Source organism: Glycine soja, chromosome 20, assembly GCF_004193775.1.
Source record: "Glycine soja cultivar W05 chromosome 20, ASM419377v2, whole genome shotgun sequence".
Classification (NCBI taxonomy): Eukaryota; Viridiplantae; Streptophyta; class Magnoliopsida; order Fabales; family Fabaceae; genus Glycine; species Glycine soja.
This window is the reverse complement of record NC_041021.1, coordinates 26,147,588-26,172,551: the sequence shown is the minus strand read 5'-3', so window position 1 is coordinate 26,172,551 and position 24,964 is coordinate 26,147,588. Positions and strand designations below refer to the sequence as shown.

At 35.6% G+C, this 24,964-nt stretch overlaps 1 pseudogene across 1 annotated transcript; it reads right to left on the bottom strand.

Moving 5' to 3' along the window:
• Positions 1-21,187: 21,187 nt before the first annotated feature.
• LOC114403159 lies at positions 21,188-24,756 on the bottom strand (annotated as a pseudogene). Its single transcript, XR_003664606.1, has 7 exons — positions 24,194-24,756; positions 24,058-24,095; positions 23,716-23,943; positions 23,045-23,265; positions 22,787-22,944; positions 22,240-22,642; positions 21,188-22,155 (listed from the first exon to the last, which is right to left on the bottom strand). The product of XR_003664606.1 is annotated as a serine/threonine-protein kinase WNK8-like (transcript).
• Positions 24,757-24,964: the final 208 nt, after the last annotated feature.

Genomic DNA, 24,964 nt, shown 5'->3' with positions numbered 1-24,964 from the left:
AAGAATGATCAATCCCAGCAGCCTTAATATATAGGATCCAGTACAAGGTCATGAATACTTGTGCATCTAGAGTCCTATTAAAACCTCAAAAAGGAGAAACAACTTTGTTTATCACTGATATGACGAAGGCTAACGTTTCTCTTCCGAGAAAAATAAAATGGGATGAAGTAACTCTTCCCGAAAGATGGGTTATGGATAAGGCAACACCGTCTATTCCCCGACCCGCTCCAACCATAGAGCATATTAAGCAAGATAACTCCGGAAAGGTAGAGATAACCTTCAATAGGAGAAATTCTTTTTCATCAAGGATAGAAGCCTCTAGGTTTGAATATGAGTCAGCCAGAAGGTCTTTTTCAGTTAGAACCTGTTCAATCCCAGTAGGACTAACCAGATCTGAGTCACATAACCAGTTCCCTACTGTAAACCTCCAAGGATTAGACACTACTTCTAGCATACCTAGAACAACTTACAACCAAGAACAAGAGGACGACCAAATATATATATATATATATATATATATATATATATGTGTGTGTGTGTGTGTGTGTGTGTGTGTGTGTGTGTGTGTGTGTGTGTGTGTTTTGTGTCATGCAAATATTACTATTGTGTGATGTGTATATGATTCATGAGACATGATAAATTGTTATATTGGGATTATGAAATTGTGATTGAGATTGTGTGTAAGTGATAAATTGAGTATGTGTTGAATTGTAAGATACATGCGTATTGAGATATTGTATGCATTGAATTGTAAGCTATGAACTGTACAATCACACAACTGTAAGATCCTTTAAGGGCGATGAGTTAATGCGCGATGAGTTTTATGATGGGCTCCAGTGTGGGAACCGACGAGCCTAATCACTTTAAGGTGCGACAAGTTAAAATGATTTTGAAAACAATTGAGTAGTTGTGTGTATTTCATAGTTCATAGGTAAAGTCTGTGTTTGTGCCATGTATATATTAATATTGTGTGATGTGTGATAATATGTTGCTTTGGGATTATAACATTGTGATTGAGATTGGGTGTATGTGATAAATTGAGTATGTGTTGAATTGTAAGATACATACATGTATATTGAAATAATGTGTGCATTGAGTTGTGAGCTATGAACTATACAATCACACGACTGTAAGACCCTTTAAGGGAAACGAGTTAATGCATGATGAGTATTATGATGGGATCTACTGTTTTTTGGGTTGGACCTGAATCAGGAGGGAGAGGCCTTGACAGACTGTTCAAATTCTAGGCCTTGGGGGTAAATACACCCAATTTAAGTGCTCTTTTAAGTCTATAGTTGGAGCATTCTCACAAAACAGCGTGACCCTGGCTAGTCTCCCTATGATTTTACCTAGTGAAAGTGACCTAACTTACCAGTGTGTGGTTTGTCTTGTCATGTACTCCTAGGCGCCCAAAGAGGTTTTTCATTGATATGGTATCATATTGCATATAGGATTAAGTCTTAGTATATATGTTGCATAACGTCTGTGTAACGATCATTGGATTTGTTATGTGATGGTGTGTAATAAATTGTGTAAGTGTGAGATGCGATATTGTATTTGAAATTGAATATATAATTAATTGTGAAGACATGGAATATGATTTGTGATTAAATTTTTGGACAAGTGATGTTACGTGATGAGTGTTGAAATGATGCAAATTATGCTAAAGTTGAGTCTTGTTATACCTATATTGTTGTTATAGTTATATTATTGTTATATTTATATCATACCTGTATACTTTCGTTTATCTCTATTTGTGGGGGAATGTGATGACTCATTCCCCATGTATTTTTGTGTTTGGATCATATGATGATCTTGAACCTTGTGTTCGTGGGAGCAGATGACTAGGTGGATTGCTTTAAGAAACCTCGTGCTAGAAGATGTTAGAACACAATGCTCTGATAGGATGTGACATTGGGGCATGAGTCTTTGTTTTAATTGCATGATGTTCCGAACATGTTATTTTACTTTATTTTATTCTACTGCCTAACTTGAGTTCTTTTGTAAACTTGAACGACCTTGTTGTTAGCCGAAAATGTTTCTGATAAGTTTTATTTGGTAACAGTGAAGCGAATGTGTACCTTTTACCCATGTGGATTTACATAGAATATTATTGAATAAAATTGATTTTAATGAGATTCCTCATTTTATATGTTTTTTTATTTATATGCATGTTGGGATAGAGGATGTCACATTTGCTCTATCCAAAAGATGACTTGCACATTTAGACTAACGATTGGCATGCATCTGACAATTGATGAAGAAAAAGTTTGTGGTTATATTTTTAATGAGAAATTCGACCCTACGTATAACTCTCACTTTCATATATTTTCATTTGTTTTAAAATACATAAAAACAAGTCAATCAATTAAACTTAAAATAATATTATTATTTTGTAACTTATCCCATTCCCTTTGAAATTTTTTATAGCATGAAAGTTGTGTTTTTGGTGGGTAATCACGTAGGCATAAGAAGAAAATTTGAGCTCACATTTGTAATGGGTTAAGAACGAGAACTAATCTCTATGAGCTCGCATTTCTCGTTGTTCCTCAGTAGCTCAATGATAGAGCGATCAGTTGCTAACTGACTGGTTGTAGGTTCAAATCCTACTTGGTGAGATTTGATTGATTCTGAAATATGTAATTCGGTATGCTTCAGGAGGTTCTAGGGAAGTTGGAATATGATAGCACTCATCTTGGGGTGGTTTTACTTCTTAAAATATTTTCACTCCCTCATTCCAACAAAGGTTGTCAACCCTGAGGTAAATTTTCTATCGAAGCCAACTACTAGGATGATTTTATTTGGTTATTGGTGTTAAGTATAGTTGTCAAACCTTAAGTGTGACAAATAAATTTGCCTTATAGATTTTAATGTTCTTCGCCCTAAAGGTCATGCATTCACAACAAAACATAGTAAAAAAACAATTTGGTGCCTCCTGTCAGCATGAGTGATATGATTGAAATGTTGATACTTACATTGTCTTTGTTATACACATTGACTTTTTCCTAATTTTTTCTTGGTTAACAAATGTAGGAATCAAAGATTAATAAAGTGGAACCTGTGTGACACCCACTACCCCTCACATATATATTAATAAAGGAATAAAAATTCAAATATTAATTAAAAGTATTTTTAAAACATTTTTAAATACAAGCTTTTCAAATGGGTAAAAGGCTCACATTCACTTTCTTCTACATCATATTCAAACTTGTCCAAATAAATAATAAAGTCATCTCGACTCAAAGAAAGTCATATAAGTCTCATACAATTAATATAGAACCTATATCCTAATGTCACATCCTATCAGAGCGTGGTGTTCCCGTGTCCTCTAGCATGAGGTTCTTCATAGTCATCCACCTATTCAACTGCTCCCCCGAACACAAAGTTCAAGATCATCACAGGATCCAAACACAAACAGCAAACCGGGAGTGAGTTATCACATTGCTAACTACTAGAGAGAAACAACACAACATATAGTAGCCAAATACAATTTACTTAGCATATCTCACATTATTTCATCACTTTGTCATTCATCAATCACACCTTTCAATCATCAATCATTATACACAGGAATCACACACTCCGATCAAGACATAATAACACATCAATTTCATAATAAACAATTAGCAAGCATATGCGACAGTTATGCTAAGACTCAAGCCTATATGCAATGTGGTACCATGTCAGTGAAAAACCACCCTGGGGCGCTTAGGAGTACATAACAAGACACACCACACAATGGGTTTGTCAGGTCACTCTCACTAAGTAAGATCATAGGGAGACCAGTCAGGGTCACGATGTTTTGCGAGAATGCTCCAACCATATGGGATCAACATAGGCTTAAAGGAGCACTCAAACCCGGTGACCCCCAAGGCCTACACTCCGAAGAGTCCGTCAGGGCCTCTCCCTCCTGATTCAGGTCCAACCCCTAAAATTATTTTAGCACACAGACTCTATCTATGAACTGTACAAAACACACGACTCCTCAATTGTTCTCAAAATAATTTTAACTCGTCGCCCTTTAAGGGTCTTGTCATTAACTCGTCGCCCTTAAAGGGACTTAACATTAACTCGTCGCCCAAAAAGGGACTTAGCATCAACTCGTCGCCCTAAAAGGGACTTAGCATTAACTCGTCGCCCTCGAAGGGACTTATGATCGTGTGATTGTACAATTCATAGTTCACAACTCGATGCACATATATATCTCAATCATATACATACTCAATTTATCACATACACTTAATCCCAATCACAATGGTATAATCTCAATTTAACATGTTATCACACCTCATGAATCATGTACACTTTACCTATGAACTATACAATACACACATCTACTCAATTGTTTTCAAAATTATTTTAACTCGTCGGATTCCCACAGTGGATCCCATCACAATACTCGTCGCCCTTAAAGGGTCTTACAATTGTGTGATTGCACAGTTCGTAGTTCACAACTCAATACACACATTTCATCTCAATACACATGTATTTCATCATCCGTCACATGTTCAATTTATCACATACTCACAGTTGGAATCATCATTTCATAACCTCAACATAACAATTTATACAAAAGATTTCATCACAACATGGGGTGTAAAATCCCTGAAATAGTTTCTCACAATTATATCACAATCAATTAATCAAATTCATGGGTTAAACACAAAGACATCAAGAGCACTCAAGTTTATCAATCAATTCTCATCAGGACATCAATTGGTACATAGAACACAATAATATTATATTTATAATCATAAAGAGAAAATTATAATTCAATAAACATCCCAAAATAAACCCAAATTTAGTTCTCTAAGGATCCCTACACATGTTCATTCTAATCCCCAATTGCGATAAACTCATCCCTTACCTCTAAGCGGGCTCACGTGTCTTCAGCCAGCGATAGCAACATCTCTAGTGGTTCCCGGAAATTCTTTCAATTATTCATCCGACTGCTTCGATAGAATTCTCAAACATCAGAGAGACGGAGAAGAGATTGAAACCTCCGCTTGTACTGTCTTCATACGATTCCTTTTTCTCCCTCCACGAATATTCTCTCGCAAATCCCAACGGTGAAAGCGTGCGGAATTGAATTTCGAACAACATATCCAAATTTCACAATAATCCAACGGTTAACGAAACCGGGATCGTAGTTTTACCAAGACAGCTCTGGGTTTCTGCAGGAAAGAAAAAGGCTATAATGCGAAGGTTGTTTCTCTCAGTTCAGACATGATATCGAAATTCCCAACGGTGAGAATGCTCGTAATTGTGTTGCGAACGTGATACTAAAATTTCACGACGATCCAACGGTGAACGGGTTCAAGATCGTCGTTTTTCTGAGACTGGTTTGGTGGGCTGCGGGAAAAAGAAAGGATTTTGAAAGGAGAAGGGAAAAAACGAAAATGAGGCCAAAAGGAGGCAGCTGACTTAACATAACTACTTATACCTAGGGTACTCAGCCTATTATTTATTCTATATTTATTTATTTATTTATTTTTTACTAAAAAACTTTTTAAATTTATTTACGAAAAATTAAGATGTTACAATCTGCACAAATCAACTTTTTGTATGACCATGATTTCTTATGTCCGTATGAAAAATTAAATTGGGAACACGACAATATTAACCATGTGCATCCATTCTTTTATGTTTTTAACATCAACAATTGAATGCAATGTTATTGAAGGACACGTACTTTTTTTTTTGCTTTCCACGTATTGTAGATTTAAATTCTAGTATATGACAACTTTGAGCATTGGTACTTGGTTGTGGTTTGCCTTGATCGAAAAAAGTTACTACATGGACTCAAATCTCACAAATGAAAGCATTAAGGAAAGACACGAAAAAATTTGAATTATGGTGGGTTGCATGGTTGTTGAACCTAATGCCTATTTTCAAAATTTATTTGTCAAAATTATTGACGAATCATTAAACCACTATATGTTTATTTCATATACTTCTTGTAATAACCTTAAATTTCTCATTGCTCATGTTTAGGCTGAAACATTGTCCCATATTTTGTCATATGTGTATGAAATGGAAGGAATATTGATAGAAGCATTCAATATGCATGGGTGGGATATTGTAGCGCCAAGAGGAATCCTTAATTGTGGTTGAAGGTAAATGTTTATAAACATACTTTGCAAAAAAAATTTAATGTCCAATATTTGGCCATCCAATGTACAAGATTGATCACATTACAACTTTCTTCCAACGACACCTATCTTGTTTGGGTGTTGGAGTGAATGCATATGGAGCATTGTTTTGTTATGAACTTGCATGGAGTTATAAGTCAATGATGTAAACAAACCTTACCTTACTAATTTTCAATTTTACATGTTTCACAATTAAATATGGTTAAGTCAAATACCTAACATTGGACAAATATTTGCTAGTTGGATGACAGCCATGTAAAGATGAAGGTTGCTCTTTGATTACTCATAGGGAAACACAACGAAAAGAAAGACATTATTTTGGCAAATGCAAATGCATATTGAATGGAGTTTTTATGTGAATATGTCATTTGATATTGGTCCAATTTCCCAACTATGTGTTGCGATGACTGTAATTTTATTTTAGGGTTACAACTTCAACATCTAACCTTATTTTAATTTTGCCTTAGGCCACCTTTTTTAGCATTCCATGTCGAATTGATTTATTAACTTTAACAAGGATTTGTATTACATTCAAATTTAGATATTTTCATTATGTAAACTTAAAATTAAATATGGTAATATATATCCATATAAACACACAAGTATAGATTTCAAAATGAGTGGTATACTATTTATGTTCTTCCTAATAAATTTACAATTTTTTGGGCATACGGACTCTCAATTTGTGTTTGTTTGTTTCTAAGGTACTTGCTTGTTTCTTTTAAACATTAAGTGATCAAATTAGTAATAATTTATTGTCTCTTTTAGGTCATTATTTTTTATATTTATTTATAACACAATTTCGTTTTATGGGGTCAATATCTTTTAATAAATTAAGGTAATTATTTATTTTTATCAAGTATATTTATGTAAACAAATAAAAAAATCTTAGCGGGGACAATTGTCCTCATTGGGCCTAAGTTGGATTCATAATGGATTGAAGATCACAAGAAGGAGAAAGTTGGTAGTTAACATGATGTGGAACCAATGAACACATTAAGGGAGTTGCTAGGTGCACCCAGCAATATTGCTGGTGCACCCAGCAATTTTAGTGAATGGCCATTTTGCCCTTTAAGTTAAAAATTTAAAAACGCGCTCCTCTTCTCGGAAGACCACTGCTACTTCTTTTCTTCTTCCATTCCTGTTGATCCTCCGTGACACCGCGAGCCAAGCTTTCGTCTTCTTCCGGACACCACGAGCCAAGCTTCTTCTTCTTCTCCGTCTTCTCCGCGAACAGCCTTCGAGGTTAGTCTCCCTAACTCTCCATTGCTTTTACTATCCAGTATTGATTCAGCAGTGGAACCTTAGGATAGTAACCTTAGGGTAGTAACCTTAGGGTAGAAGACGAGCGGGGAGAAGACGAGAGTACGCCGGAAAAAATGGCGGAAAAGCTGACGGAGAAGTCTTCCGGAAGACCCGTTAGGGGTTCTTCCGGAAGTTCCGGAAGAACCTTTTCCGGAAAGTTTCCGGAAGAAGTGTTCTTCCGGAAGTAACCAAACGTCTTCCGGAAGAACACTTCTTCCGGAAGACTTCCGGAAAACGTCTTCCGGGAACTTTCCGGAAGAAGTGGTTCATCCGGAAGAATTCCGGAAGACGCGCACTTCCGGAAGAACTTCCAAAGTTCCGGAAGACCTTTCCGGAAGAACCCTTCTTCCGGAATGTTTCCGGAAGAACCACTTCTTCCGGAAGTGGTTTTTTTGTTTTTTTTTAAAAATTTTTTTTAAACAGAAATTGTTTTTTTTTTAAATGAATTATTTTATTTATTTTGGTTATTTTGTTTTTTAGATTTTATGAAAAATGAAGTTTGGGTTTTTGATGTCATATTTTTTTTATAATTTAAATTGTGTATTTTTACTAAATATTAATTTGTAAATTAATTTTTTTTTATAAAAGTAGTTGTGTTTGTTTTTGTTTATTGTTTTTTTTTTAAATTAGTGTTTTTTCTTTAAAAATGAAGTTGTCTATTTTTATAATTAAAGTTGTGTGTTTTGGAAGTTTTATAAAAATACTAATTTTTTATAATTAATTAGTTTATTTTATTATAAATGAAGTATTTTATTTACTAAAAAAATTGTGGATGTTTACTAAATAATTTTTTTTTTACATTAGTTGTTTAATTTTTTTAAAAAATTAAGTTGTGGATGTTTAGTAATGAATTATTTTTATATTAGTTGTGTTTTGTTTTTATAAATGAAGTTGTTTATTTTTTTTAAAAAAAAATTAACTTGTTGATGTTTACTAAGTAATTTAGTTGTGTTTTGTTTTTATAAATGAAGTTGTTTATTTTTTTTAAAAAAAAATTAACTTGTTGATGTTTACTAAGTAATTTAGTTGTGTTTTTTTTTAGAAATGAAGTTTCTTATTTTTTTTTTTAAATTAAGAGTTGGATGTTTACTAATTAATTTTTTTTACATTAGTTGTGTTTTTTTTATAAATGAAGTTGTTTATTTTTTTAAAAAAATTAAGTTGTGGATGTTTAGTAATGAATTATTTTTATATTAGTTGTGTTTTTTTTTTATAAATGAAGTTGTTTAATTTTTTTAAAAAAAATTAAGTTGTGCATGTTTATTAATAATTTTATTTTACATTAGTTGTTTTTTTTTATATAAATGAAGTTGTTTAATTTTTTTTTTAAAATTAGGTCGTGTATGTGTGAAAATAATTTGATTTAAGTTAGTCTTATTTGTTTATAAATAAAGTTGATTTTTTATAAAGAAAATTGTGTATATTTTGACCGAAAAAAATACGTGTTCGACATGATTTACAGATCATGGCCAGAACACGAGGTTTAGGTCGTGCCATAGGTAGAGTTGTAGGCAGAGATAGAGCTGCTGACGAGGATGCTGGCGATGTTCCCGAGAGGCGTAGGCCTACTGCCTCAGCCCGTAGGCTACGCGTTCATCAGATGACTACGGAGGGACGTGATATGGCTGAGGACGTCGCTGACATGACTGATGATGTCCTTGAGCAGCCTACGGAGGCACCTGAGATGCGTGCGGATGCACAGGGTGCTGATAGTGGTGAGGGGTCAGATGGTGATGATGCTGCAGAGGGATTCCCTGGTGGTCCACGTGACCCGTCAGTGCTCACATCATTTGCCGAGCATGTTGCACATGCCGTGTGGAGTGGACAGGTATTTTAATTTGTTAATTATTTGTCATTGTTTATTTATTTGTTTATGATTAATTTTTTTTTAATAATTGTATAATTTGTACTTCAAATCAGGAACGTCCTGATTTGAAGTTAGTGTCACATGGGAGGAAGCTGACACTGATTGGGAGGCCAGTGCCTGAGATTGAAGGCCTGGTGGCTGCCACGGGATTAAGTCCACTGATAGATTGTTCAGTTATTACTGGCGATCCTGGACTTATATCCGCATTTGTGGAGAGGTGGCACAGTGAGACTAGCACCTTCCACCTTCCAGTAGGAGAGCTGACGATCACATTGGATGATGTGTCGTCCATTCTACATTTGCCCATCACTGGCGCCTTGCACAGTTTCCACGCTCTTTCTACGGAGGAGGCCAGATTCTTGCTCACGGAGTTGCTGGAAGTGTCTGCGGAGGAGGCCAAAGCCGAGACAGCACTCACACATTAATTTTCGAGCAAACCATCAATTCAACCAATGACTCAAATTATCTATGATTACCTGAGATGTATTAAAAGCATTTGAACAATCGACATGTCGTTCATTCACTCCACATTCTTCTTGATTATCATAATCATAATCCATATGAACTTCTTGTGACATCGCAAAGTCATACCTCCATTGATCTTCGTCCATCTTAAGGACATATGCATCATACACAAGTACATTCAAATTATCATATAACCACATCCAAAAATTTACTACACCTTAAATAACAAACATATTAATAGGACATATGCATCATACACGACTATATTAAAAATACCACTATATTCTAAATTTATAACTACATTATTTACTTAAACTAAACTTATCACTATAATAAACAACTAATAAAACATTTTTGTACCATTATACATTTAAGTTACCTAAATCATTTAATATTATACCATTATACCTAATTAAATCAATAATCCACAACATATATAAACCAGAAATAAAAAAAATTATAAAACAGAAATATATATATATATATATATATATATATATATATATATATACCATTATAAAACAAAAAAATTCTAATCCACAATATATATCATTATACCTAATTAAACCAATAATTCATTATTAACTAACAGAAATATATATAAAACAGAAATTAAAAAAATTATAAAACAGAAATTAAAATAAATTACTAATAATTTAACATTCCGGAAGAAGGTCTTCCGGAAGTTACGAAGGCCAATTCCGGAAGAAGTGCTTCCGGAAACTACTTCCGGAAGCACTTCTTCCGGAATTGGCCTTCACCACTTCCGGATGAGGTCTTCCGGAAGTTACGAAGGCCAATTCCGGAAGAAGTGCTTCCGGAAACTACTTCCGGAAGACCTTCTTCCGGAATTGGGCTTCTCCACTTCCGGAAGAAGGTCTTCCGGAAGTTACGAAGCCCAATTCCGGAAGAAGTGCTTCTGGAAGTAGTTTCCGGAAGAACTTCTTCCGGAATTGGCCTTCACCACTTCCGGAAGACCTTCTTCCGGAAGTGGTCATTCCGGACTTCCTCCTTCTGTGCCTAAAATTTCTTCCGGATACATTTTTTACTGTTTTTCTTCTCTAAAAGCTAACCGGAAAACGAAATAAACGCGTACCTCCGACAAAATAGGAACAACAACCACTAATAAAACTTCAAATACGGAACACGGGACCACCAAATCTTCAAATACTTCACTTCACGGGACCACCAACAGACTGCTGAAGGGACCACCACCGAAACAACAGCAAACGGAAGAAGAAAGAAAGCAAACGGAAGAAGAAAGAAAGCAAACGGAAGAAGAAACAAAGAAAGCGCAGTAAAACACAGCCTGAAGACGTTAATTTAAAGAAATTTACACAAGGGCAAAATGGTCATTACATACGCATTAAAAAAAAAAAAACTTCCGGAAGAAGCTTCTTCCGGAAGAATATGGAATTCTTCCGGAAGAAGCTTCTTCCGGAAACATTCCGGATGAAGTTCTTCCGGAAATTGTCTGTGAGTATTTCCGGAAGACACAAATTATTCTTCCGGAAGACACAAATTATTCTTCCGGAAGAAGGTTCTTCCGGAAACTTTCCGGAAAAATTATTTCCGGAACTTTTCCGGAAGAACCTTCTTCCGGAAGAATAATTGCTGAAGGGCAGTTTCGCCACTTCACTGTTTGCTGGGTGCCCCAGCAATAATGCTGGGTGCACGTAGCAACTCCCACACATTAACCATCCATTTGCAAAAAAGCACTATTTGGCCCAACATACCAAATAACATACCACATCCATACCAAACAAAAAGCATAGATTTGGCCCAACATAATTAATTGATGTTTCCATTTTTTAACTTATCTTAACATTAAAATAATAACTAGTACATATGGTTACTTTTCCCCATAATATCTTTTTTATCCCACAAATTTTGCATAATTAAAACAATTTAGAATACAATAAAGTAGTTAACGTTAAGTATTTCGGCATGCCTATTAAAAAATCATTTTTTCAAAAATGTGAAATAAACTAAACATGGTTTTGCACTAACGATGCAACTTCCAATAATGTTGAATACAACATAAATTACATTGCATAAGTACCACATAAAAAATCCACCATTACAACTTACCATGAATGAATGTGGTCAATTTCGTTACAATGTGCATATAATTCAATATGCAATCACTGAACTGGACAATTATGCAATGCTAACATGTTTTTCCTCATTCTAACTGGACTGCAATTTAGCCAACAGTAATTAATATTTAAAGGTACACAAGTCGCTCAAATTAACATTACAATGTCAATACAATCTTTACAAAATATTATCCAACACATTAAAACAGTTTTTGTTTGCACAACATATAACCTTATTAAACTGAAACAATTAAGAAGATTTCAAAATAATAACAAATCATTCCATGGTAGAAGTCATCTCTAACTTCATCAACAATCATAGTTTCATCCTGAGAAGGAAAAATTGATGTAATCTTACCCCGCAAGGGCATTGGATAGAAGACTCCAAGAAGATTGGGTCAGAGATGCAAGAGAAGGCCCTAAGGTTCAAATGAGCCTTAGGGTAGATTTCAGGCCCATGGGCTAAGTATGAGCCCGCTTATCTTTGTATATATTAGATTAAGGTTTCATTATTTTTTAGCCTTGTATTTAGGGCTCCATAATGTAGGTAGGGTACCCTAGAAATATAGGATTTTTCAGCCCTTGTATTTTAGGGCACCTAGACTAGTTTTTTTTATTATGGGTAGTTTTGTAATTTCACATGCATTAAGTGAATATTTGATGTGTGTGTTGGAAAATAAATTTAATTGAATTGGGAGAAGCCCAATCCAATTAAATTTTAGAGGGGGAGATGAGCATTTGCTTGCTACACCCCATTGCCACATCATATAGTCACACTTTATGCATGTCCTTCATGCTTTACATGCCTCATGACACCTAAGCACACTTAGTGGAGAATCTTGGACTTGATCTTGGATTAGTGGGCTGAACCATAGCTAAAATTCACTAATCATAATTAGTGAAATTTTGGCTCCAAAATGTGGCTCCACAAATTCAATTTCAAATTCAAGTGAAATTCAAATTTCCCTCCAATTTTGTGTGACACTTAGGCTATAAATAGAGGTCATGTGTGTGCATTTTTTTGAACTTTGATCATTTGAAAATTAAACTTCAAATTTCAGAGCTCTCTTAGAGCACAAAATTTCGTGCTCTTCTCTCCCTCTCCCTTCATTCATCTCCTTCTTCCTCCAAGCTCTTATCCATGGCCTCCTATGGTGGTGAGCTCCTTCTAGACTCATCTTCTCCTTGAAGTGGCATCTCCTCTCTCTCTCTTCCTTCTCCATTCCGCTGTCATTCATCTTCCAAGAAGCAAAGGAATCCATTGATGAAGAATATCCTAGGCCTACAAGCTCCAATGGAGCTTACATCATGTGGTATCAGAGCATCTTCATCTAGGTGATGTTCTTTTGTTTCCTCTATCTTTTTGTTCGGTGAATTATCTTTAATTCCTTGTTCTTCATCTTATTCTCCACGTATATCCTCCATTGTCTTATGGTTTGGTGCTGTTTAGAGTAGATTCAAAAAAATAAACCAATTAAATCTTAGATCTACACTTCTTGTTCTTGCATTTCTATGGTTCAAATTTTGTAGATCTACTCTTGAATCATGTTTTTATGTTGATTTTAGGTTCTATCATTTTTCATTCATAATATTCTTGTGCTGAACCTTAGATCTAAATTTTCTTCCAAAATATTGATTAGAGAAAAAACACAAAAATCTAAGTGTAAATCACTTAATCCATGTTGTCTTAGAGTCATGTTTAGTCATAGTAATTGTCACATTATGTTCTAAGTTTGTGTTGAATTATTATTTTGTTGATTGAATTCTAGATACATTTGTTCATGTATTCTTGTCATTCTTAGCCTATCTTTTGAATTTTGAGTCTAATCCATGCATGTTATTTAGTTCATAACATGTTCTAAATCAATTCCTACAAGTAGTCTTGTTGAACTCTTTTTTTTTTTTTTTAAGTTTCTTACATGATGCCTATGATGAAGTTGAGTTGTGGCTAGATTTGTGAATGAAAATAAGTCTTAAACTCTCTTGAATTGTGTTATTCAAGATAATTGAGCATAAGCAAACACAAATTGTAACTATCCAAGCCTTAAGCAACATAAACACTACTCTTGATTTCTAGGTTGAAATCGCTAGTGCTGGCAGCTTGAACATACAAACTTGTATAAATTATTGGGAATTGGTCACTACGTGTTTTGAGCTGAAATTTATACTGAATTTTCTAGACATCTGGAAAAAAAATTATGCAAAAAGAACCAAGCGATTTGGATTAATGAAAAAAATAAGAAAAATCACACAAGTTGGCAGAAAAATCAGTGTCCAGGAAAACAAAGTGAAAGGGAAGTGTGCTTGTGATTTTGGCTCAAAATTTGTTCTATAATTGGTGCCTATTTTATACCAATCCTAGTTCTGAAATTTCAATTGAAAATTATTGTGAAAACAAGTGCCAAAACTAGAGGTTTCTTGAGTCTTTTTTTTTTAGTTTTTCTACTCTACTCTAGAGCCATTCTAAGTTTCTCTTTGAGTCCTAGCTTGCTTTTTTGTGCTTTTCATTGCTTTAATTGTTGAATAATCCTTGAAAATTTTTCTTATTAAAACTCTATTGGTTTAGCTTCCATTTCATTTTTTTTTTGTCTTTGGTTATTGCTTGTCTCTTTGTTTCCTTGCTTGTGAGTTGCCATATAGGGAATTGGGAAGGAGGATTGGTGCCATATCTTGAAGAATTTGAGCCAAGAAGCAAGGGGCCAACCACCTTAAGAGCTATTGGAATAAGAAGCACTCCAAATTGAGTGAAACACTAAAGAGAGAATAGCCACCACAATTGAGGACTTTTTTTCTTTGTAATTTTGTAATTGGCAATTTGCTTTGCTTTCAAATTTTGTAACAAAAAGGCCTTTCATTGGAAGTAAGTTGGGAGCCTCCGCTAGGTCACCCTACTTCCATTTGTGTGTAATAATTTTAGGCAATTTTCCCTTAGGATAGTGAGTGTTTTGTTGGGAACCTTAAATTAGGTCATTCAAACACTCTTAGGATCCGCCTAGTTTGCATTTCTTGCATTTTAATTTCTTGCTTACTTTCATAGCTTATTTCCTTTACCCTCCATTGTCAAACCGCCTAGATAGCTTTCCTTTTACCAATTAGTTTTTACCTTATCTTTCACACCTATTTTAGTGTTTATTTTGGCTAGTTTCAACCATAGTTTATTTTCCCTTTTGTTTTCAAACCCCCAACAAGAAAGAACCACAACTTAGAAACCAACATGGGTCTTCATTCTTCATCTAGTGTTAATGGTGAGGATTATACTCCTAAGGATCCCTTGTATAAGATATTAGATGAGTTGAGATCCCTTAAGTTGTGGAAAGAAAAAAAAAAGCGAAAAGAAAAAGGAAAAAAAAAAGAGTGGAAGAAATAAGTCAAGATGAAAAAGAGAAAATAAGGGAAGAAGAAAGAAGGAAAATACTAAAAGAGTTAAGAAAAGAAAAACATGCCTCCTATAGTAGTCATAACTCTTGCAAGAGCCTAAGTGAAGAACTTCGTGACTATTATGAAGGAAGGCATAGGGCACATCCTAGACCTCACTCCCATTGGAGAGAAAAGGAAAGAAAGCCTCAAGAGGCTAACATTAACCTCCTATACTTCCATGGGAAGGACAATGTAGAGGCTAACTTAGATTGGGAAATAAGGGTAGAGCAACAACTTAAAAGGAAGTCTACTTCAAAATCTTATGGCTCTCACTCTTAGCCAAAGAAAGACCAAGGTCAAGGCATCTTAGGGGTGACACCTTCTAAGCCCAAAGATGATAAGGGGAAGAAAATAGAAAAGCAACCCCTTAAGGCTAGTATGCAAGAGAAGACTAGCTCCATAAAGTGCTTTAAATGTCTTGGAAGAGGGCACATTACTTCTCAATGCCCCACCAAGAAAACCATGATTATGAGGGGCCAAGACATTTATAGTAGCCAAGATGAGGCTACTACTTCACCTTCCTCTAGTGAAAGTGAAGAAGCAAAAGGGGAAGAATCTAGTAAAGAGATCTACCCCCAAGAAGAAGAACAACCTTTAATGGTTAAGGAGGAGTGTAAGGAGGTAAGTGTCTCCTCCAAGAGGTTAGCTAAGAAGGAAATACATTTTGAAATAAAGACAAATATTAAATAAATTTCCCCTCTTAGACAACCTCCACATTTTCTCCTTTGCAAAAAGACACTTGTTAGCATTGCCACACCTCTTAGGCTTGAGTTTATTCCTCAAGTAAAGGATTTGTTGGATGAGGGTTAGGTTCGCAAGAGCTTAAATCCTTGTACTTTGTTAGTGTCCAAAATAGGTATTATTAGGCACCAAATTCCTAAAATAGGTGGTATGATGAATGCTTTGAGTGGTGCAACACTCTTTTGTAAAATCACTCGTGCACCCAACATCTTCATGATTTGTGTACATAGGGACTCATTAGGTAGGTTTGTTCTTATTTTTAGTTTCAATACAAACTTAGGTACTCATATGGGACACCTTAGGCTTGTCATACTTTTTTGTAGGAATAATCAACATGAAAATACAGAAAAAGGTATGTTCTATTTGATTACTTTTCTTAATTTTTTAAATTGTGATCAAGGGGTTCCCATGAACCCTAAGAGAATAAAGGTCATTCCTGAGTGGCCCACTCCACCAAGTGTAAGAAAAATTTGGGGCTTCCATGACTTAACAAACTTTTACAAAAGGTTTGTCCCATATTTTTCTATACTTGTAGCACCACTCATTGAGTTGGTGAGGAACCATGTTCCTTCATGGGAAGATACCCAGAAAATGGGTTTTCAGACCTTACCTTACTTCAACATACCAAACACCACTAATACATATGTTTTTGTTCTTTTTACAGGTGTTGAGGAAAAAAGCCCAGAGTTTCAAGAACCTCTGGATTTGAGGTCAAATCCTTTTCAAGGGGGAGGGAATGATGCAATCCTACCCCGCAAGAGCATTGGATAGAAGACTCCAAGAAGATTGGGCCAGAGATGCAAGAGAAGGCCCTAAGGTTCACATGAGCCTTAGGGTAGATTTCAGGCCCATGGGCTAAGTATGAGCCCGCTTATCTTTGTATATATTAGATTAAGGTTTCATTATTTTTGAGCCTTGTATTTAGGGCTCCATAATGTAGGTAGGGTACCCTAGAAATGTAGGATTTTTCAGCCCTTGTATTTTAGGGCACCTAGACTAGTTTTTTTATTAGGGGTAGTTTTGTAATTTCACATGCATTAAGTGAATATTTGATGTGTGTGTTGGAAAATAAATTTAATTGAATTGGGAGAAGCCCAATCCAATTAAATTTTAGAGGGGGAGGTGAGCATTTGCTTGCTACACCCCATTGCCACGTCATATAGTCACACTTTGTGCATGTCCTTCATGCTTTACATGCCTCATGACACCTAAGCACACTTAGTGGAGAATCTTGGACTTGATCTTGGATTAGTGGGCTGAACCATAGCTAAAATTCACTCATCATAATTTGGCTCCAAAATTTGGCTCCACAAATTCAATTTCAAATTCAAGTGAAATTCAAATTTCCCTCCAATTTTGTGTGACACTTAGGCTATAAATAGAGGTCATGTGTGTGCATTTTTTTGAACTTTGATCATTTGAAAATTAAACTTCAAAGTTCATAGCTCTCTTAGAACACAAAATTTCGTGCTCTGCTCTCCGTCTCCCTTCATTCATCTCCTTCTTCCTCCAAGCTCTTATCCATGGCCTCCTATGATGGTGAGCTCCTTCTAGACTCATCTTCTCCTTGAAGTGGCGTCTCCTCTCTCTCTCTTCCTTCTCCATTCCACTGCCATTCATCTTCCAAGAAGCAAAGGAATCCATTGATGAAGAAGATCCTAGGCCTACAAGCTCCAATGGAGCTTACATCAAAAACACCCAAACCTGACCCTATTTCATAAATGCAATTGTTATTCCCATTTGTGCAAGACCTTCTATTGGGTCCGGTTGAACCATATCTGTTGTAACGACCCGCCTCGTCACTACGATATCATCACTCTAAATCGCATAAATTTCAATTTTTAAATGAAAACTCTGTAAATTTGCTTATGAAAAATGAGAGTAAATTTTTTGTGATATACATTCACCAAACAATACACAATTACTTTTATATATATATATATATATATATACAAACTCAGTATACATCATTCACATAATGGAAAGTAAATTAATTCTTAGATATAATTAAATCTATGATATATATCCTCAATTCAAAAATAATTATAGAACCAGCTATGGAGGAGTTGATTAACAAAACACAACTTTCTCCCAAAATAATCTCAACGTCATCACGTCGACTTGGCAGCTCCATGAAAGAATCTCACTTTAGGTACTCTATTGTTGTTCATCTGCTCCCACGAACGAAGGTTCGTGATCATCATAGGTATCAACCACATGGTACAAAGACTACAAAGGTGAGTTTATTATAAAAGAAATTAACACAAAAATCAAATGACCATGATTAGTAAGAAAACATTAACAAATACCATAATCATACACAAACATCCATTAGTCCAACATGCACTCAACAAGTAGCTATTTGTCTTCCATAATTCTAATCAATCATGTTCAGTATAATGCATGCACCTAACCTCAACTCTTAAATGCAATGTGATATCATTCGTCGGGAAATAGCCTAAGTGTGTCCACGTGACACTTTCACTTAGGAAAACTAGGCAGCAAGTGTCAAGGTCACCCTATCATGCACAAGCAACTCCCCCCGCCCCATGGTGATCAGCCTGAGTCTCAAGGGAATTCCAAATCGAGTGACATGCCCCCAAGTACAAGTATTTCCACTCATGAGAAACTACAAGTACTTATGGACAAAGTTTATACTATTTTCATGCAATATGAAATATGAAACATGGGCATCATCAATGCATCGTGGATAATTATAGATTCCAAGCCATCCCCCTCCAGAGATACTTAAAACTCTTTAACCACTCTATTTCCCCCACCAGGGATATCCATCATGGTCACTGCACCCCCCATGTACATACACATAGCATACATCATCACAATGACATTTTTAACATCAACAACATCTCATCTCTAATGTCATTATCAACATCAACATCGTCTCTTCTCAATGTCATTTTCAACATCAACATCATCTCATCTCAATGACATTATCATCATCAACATCATCTCATCTCGATGTGCTGATAAGAAGGTCATATACAATTCATCCAACGCCTATCAAACCCCTATCTTTCTTATAGCCTTCTCGAGAACAAACAAATGTTAGTTTCCTTGTTTCTCCCTTCCTATTTCTACATACATGATTTTTCTAGACAGAGAAACCAATAACTTTTGCATAACAACAATAGATAAGGTAAGCAACTTCCAAATCAACAAACTTCAAAAAGGTCGCACATCAAGTCAAGTCAAAAAAAACTTCATCCATTAAATTCTACAAATTTACATTTACTATATCAATCAAGTCATTTACCAGATTTCTCTCCTCAACAAATTCATGAAACACATCCCTATCATAGGACAAAAAGGTCGCACCCCCATTCTGACCATCATTCCCCACTCACCTTCGTCTTGGTTGTGATCATCAACCTCATTTTCCAAATGATCATCATCATACATCACTTCATCTTCATTGTCATTGTCTAAATCATTCTATCCACATCCATCAAACTCGTTCTCATTTCAAATACAGATTCTTCCTCATACAAATTGCCTTCCCCAAAATACTCATCATTGAAATGTTGAAACTCATCGTCAGTATAATTATCATTGGAATTCTCTTCCTAGAAAGCTTCAGTCAGAAAATCATCCTCATTAGACAGCTCAAATGCATACTGGTCCAAAAAATCACCCACAAAAGACAACTCAACCTCTCATCTTCACTTATGTCCATCTAGAAAACCACAATCAGCAAAGGTTTCTTACAAACAATATAGAAAAGACACATAATGGAAATAAGAAAAACTATACTAAAAATACACTCCCTCAATAGTTAACCAGAATTTTAAAAAAAGTCAATTCAACAACCAAACACAAAAAAAAAAAAAAAATCATTAATTATGAGTCATGCTTTCAACAATACCATCCTACCATACATACTCCAATATTACATATCAGTTACAAGTACCTAACCACAATACCATCTCTACATCCCCAGTTCGAACCACTTATATTAACATTACCAAATAATATATATCAAACTTACGGCGCAAAATAATCTACAATTCAAAAGAGTGGAGCTTACACAACATTCAACAACACCAACATGCAATTCCAAAAATAAAATAACTAATCATCCGTTTACAAGAATAATAAGAAGGAAAATATTAACATAGGGGAATTTTTTTTTAGGAAATTAGTATAAAACCAAACTGACATACCATATATTGCTTCCTCAGATTAACTATGCACAAACAAATTCAATCACAAATAAATTGATAATGCTAGAAAGGGGGTTAAAACGGGAAGAAGACAGGCCACGCTGCACGCCGCAGCCAATAGCTCCATTACTAAAACGATCCCTGGAATCTGTAACCATGGTTAGCACCATGCCTACAGTTTCCGCTGTGAACCAACATGACACATCATCCACCATAACTTGTCTTCTCCGATACGTGCACTCAAAAACCAATATAAAATTGAATAACCGTTTTCAAAACGGACTTTAGTTATTCAATCTATGCCATTCAATTTTATTGATGCATATCGGACTGCTAACATGTATGCACGGTGCCTCTTTTGAAAACTATGGGTTCACATCGTGGTATACCATGTAAACAATAGGGCCGCACGGTGCCTCACTTTTCAGTTGTTCACACACCAACCTCGACCTAATAGATAGATGCGATTCCTTATGGAACAATTCTTGACCGAGCACAACAAACAATCCACTCCTCCATGGCTCCAATCTTCAGCCTGTATCTCTAGTTCTGACTCCTTCCTCCATCGTCAACCCAGCCATATCAATGGTAGTGTCCATGGTCTAGTAGCCGTGTCAAGACAACAATTCTAATAGACAAAAACCCTAAAAGAAAACCCTAAGGCATACAAAGCTTCTCATAGATAGAGAATCGTCTCATGAATAGAGAGAAACTTCACCTCATTGTGGTTACAACATTGCTACCTGCAATAAATTAAATTATGCTTTGAATTGCACAGTTGTTCTGTCATCTCTGCGTGGGTGGATTAGTGGAATGCCATTTTCTAATTGATTATAACCTATAACATGTGGGTTTGGCCATCTATAAGGTGCAACAGATTAGCATGTAATGTCATTTAACATAAATTACGGTAATAAAAAGCATTTGACCACAAAATGAAATGATAAATTCACACTTTAATTAATCAAAAACTAGCTCTATTTCGTAACGTGACATTCACATATAGTATCTATTAAAATAACACGGCCTATTGCAGGCCATATCCCATACCAACAAAAGCATATTCCGTCAAGAAAAACGAGAAAAGCAAGGCTGTCAGAAATCAAATCAAATGATTTAAACGAATACAAAAAAAAAATATTTAGAAAAAAAAATACAAAGGAAATCATTCTAATGCATCACATAACAGGTATGTTCTTCCTCGTAATGTCTCCTCCTCTTTGCACTTTTTATGGCTTCCTGCCTCATCATCTCAAGCTCAAGAAAGCGTCGGTCAAAGTATGTATCTATTGCTTCAATATCCAACCGCAGCCCTTCTGAAGGATCTTTGTCAGCTAGAGTAAGAGAACATATACTTGACATGTCAAAGTTTTTGAATGGGCAGCAACATGAATTGATTAAAGAGCCTACGGAGTTCTCTGATTGATTCTTGTGTCCATCCTCTTGCCCACAAAACCTGATATCTGAAGTGGAATTGAAGAACCCCTCCCAGAACTCATCAAAAATAAAAATATCGGGCTCTACAACTTTAGAATCTGAGGCAATTGTAATCCCACACGCTGCTGATATATCTGACATAACAGATTCTTGTTTCTCCTGATCATCCCCATCCACAGGCCGTGAATGAACTAGATCCTTATACATTGCCTTCATATCATAATCACTTGATTGTAATGGCCAGTGGCAATTGAATTGTTCACCATTCTGAACTTCCGAAGAAGGCCTGTACAATAGATTTGTTTCGGATGAGAGTTTCTCACATAAGGGTTTCGAGTTGGGGACAAGCTTAGCAATCATGTCGTTTATTAGCTCTGCAATGACAGATACATCCTCATTTGAGAGTTCCAGATGTTCCACCATCTCCTCAGCAATGGAAATTGCTGTATCAGAATCCATATAGAATGGGAAATGGATATTCCTTGCTCCACCTACAGACATATATTAAGTATTATGCATGTGTATCTGCATATCGCACAGTAAAAGAAAAAAAGATACATCTGAATATCACTCACCACAAGCATCTGGAATTCTCAGCGTAAGTGAAATTGTACTTTCAGCATTTTTCTCCCTTCTTAGCATCAATTTGTTATTGTCAGTCATCCTCACAAGATCAAAAAATGAAACTTGAGAAGTTTCTTCAATTCTTCCCATGGAGGAGCCAGGTGAAGTACGCCTGGAGTATGAATCTATCTCCATGGGATGAGGCTCGCATTTTGGTAGATTCACCAATTTGATGTGAGGATTAGGCAGCTGCAGCGTATCATGATTGATCTCCTTTGTGTTTTCAGTTGCAAGGAATGGGTCTTTCAGAAGTTCAGATGCAGACAATCTCATAGATGCTGGAACTAGACACTTCTCTATGAATTGCTTCACTTCAGGATCATTTACTTTAGCAAGGGCGGCAGGCTTTATACCCTGAAAGTAAAAACAAAAAAAAAACAAATTCATATGATTAATAACTAAAAAACAAGATAAATCAGCATAAATAAATAATTAAAGAAAGAAAGAAAGAGAAAAACAGCGTGAAATATTTAATGAACTCCATTGCAGCAGACTTACAGAGGTAACTTTCTTATATATCTGTGCAGGATTTTTACATTCACTGTACGGGTACTCACAGGTAACCATTTCTAAGATGCACATGCCAAAGGAATATATGTCAACAAGTTCATTGTATTCCTCCTCATAAAGCTCTGGGGCCATGAACTCCGGTGTACCTGTTACCAAGCAAGATTGTAAAATGTTTAGCTTCTGTTTAGTTTACAAGGTTTCATTAAGCAAAAACCTCAGGACAGGATCAGAAATCAATCATATTACCGATGACACTCCGAGCAGTAGGCTGCTGCATGACAATTGCCAATCCAAGATCTCCAATCTTAACCAGTCCACTATTTCCATTGACAAAAATATTATCGCATTTCAGGTCCCTATGAACAATAGGAGGACTTTGACTGTGCAAAAAGCACAAGCCGCGAAGAATCTGCCGTGCCCAGTTCTTGATGGCTTTCATATCCACATTCTTATGCTTTTTCCGGTACCTGTACAGGCAAGATCCACATTCTTAGGAAAGCAGAAAAGCTTAACCCCTATTTGTTTTAGGGTTAAAACATCAATTCTAGCACCTTCAAGATAAATAAGTGATGCAGATTAGCATAGGCTCAAATCTCAATCACATTTGATCAGAGTCAACAAAATCAAATCTACCAAACCGTGAATCAATCATGCACTTAGTGTTTAGAGCGAATTCAAAAAACTCAACTCACGAGAAAAGGAAAGCAAAAGACTTTGCCCAGGATTGTTTTAAATTTAGAAAATCAATTCTGACATTTTCCAACAAAAAATAAGCACATTTCAATGTAAATACCCTTGGGCCTCGGCACACATTTACCAGATAAAAATTAATAGGATTAGACACTCATCTCATTCATGCAATCACATTCAACCAAACCCTAAATGAACGAGTATTTATAGGAAGAAAAAAACTCAACTGCCTCAAACTTCCGGAGGTGAACAATTCTGTGATCATGTTGATGGTGCCGGCGGTATCATCGACCCAAGAATTATACAACTTGATGACATTGTCGTGTTTCAAGGACTTGAGCAGGTGAACCTCCGAGTACAATTTTCCCAGCTGCTGCGGCGTCTGCACAACGTCCTCAACGCCTATCCTGTTCCACGCAACTTCGATTCCGTCTACTTCGTCAAACGCTTTGAATCTGCACCAATCCAACATACAAAAAACAGCATTCAAATTCAAATAAATAATAATAAATTTATAATAACAATAAAAGCGGCAAAGGAATGAATGAGTTATAGGGAGGCAGGCATACACAGTCTTGAAGGCTCCTTTCCCCAACAATTCATCGTACTGAAGGAGCATAAAGCAATTATAACGATTACAAAAACGCAATTACAATGATAATTAAACAATAAACAATAATAATAAGGTAGCAATAGCATACATACCCGCGCGTATCTGGAGGTTGGATCTTTCTCAACAACGTGGAAAGTGGCCATGGCGACGGCGCCGAGATGGAGAGGGAGAGAAGAGAGTGTATCAAAGAGGGGAAGGCTGAGGTTCAGAGAAGGCCTCACAAGCGACGGAATATGAATCGAACGCCGATCGGAATCGGCATTCGACGGAACACATTTTATCGTTGTTGCACAAAGGGGAAGAAGAAGAAGAAAATGAAGAATGGGAGCGCATAATCATTGTAACACCCATGAACATACCTCTATCTGCATTTCTTCACCACAAACCCTAATTCTAATTCGATCAATCAATCAATCAATCCTCACTTGAGCTGAACTATGATTTTATTTTATTTGATTTCTTTCCACACAACTCCGGAGAGGATGGAAGGAGAAGTCGGTTACACGCTAATTCCCTGACCTGACCTGACCTGACCTGACCTGATGCTTTTCCTTTTCCTTTGGGAACCCAACAGAACACGATACGATTCACTTTATTGGATGTACGCTTTTCTTTTTACTAGCGATACACAGGCACCACAAGTCTACACCACAAGTCTACATCTTTATATTGTGATAAAATTTATATAATTTATTTTATTACTGAGTTATAGTATAAAGAAATATGATTATTATACATATAGGTATAAAAAAAATTATAAATATAAAATAAACATATGCATTATTGCACTTATATATTAGTATTTTTATTATGCTATCATATTTTATTGTATTAAAATAATATCTTTTATTATATGTAAATTA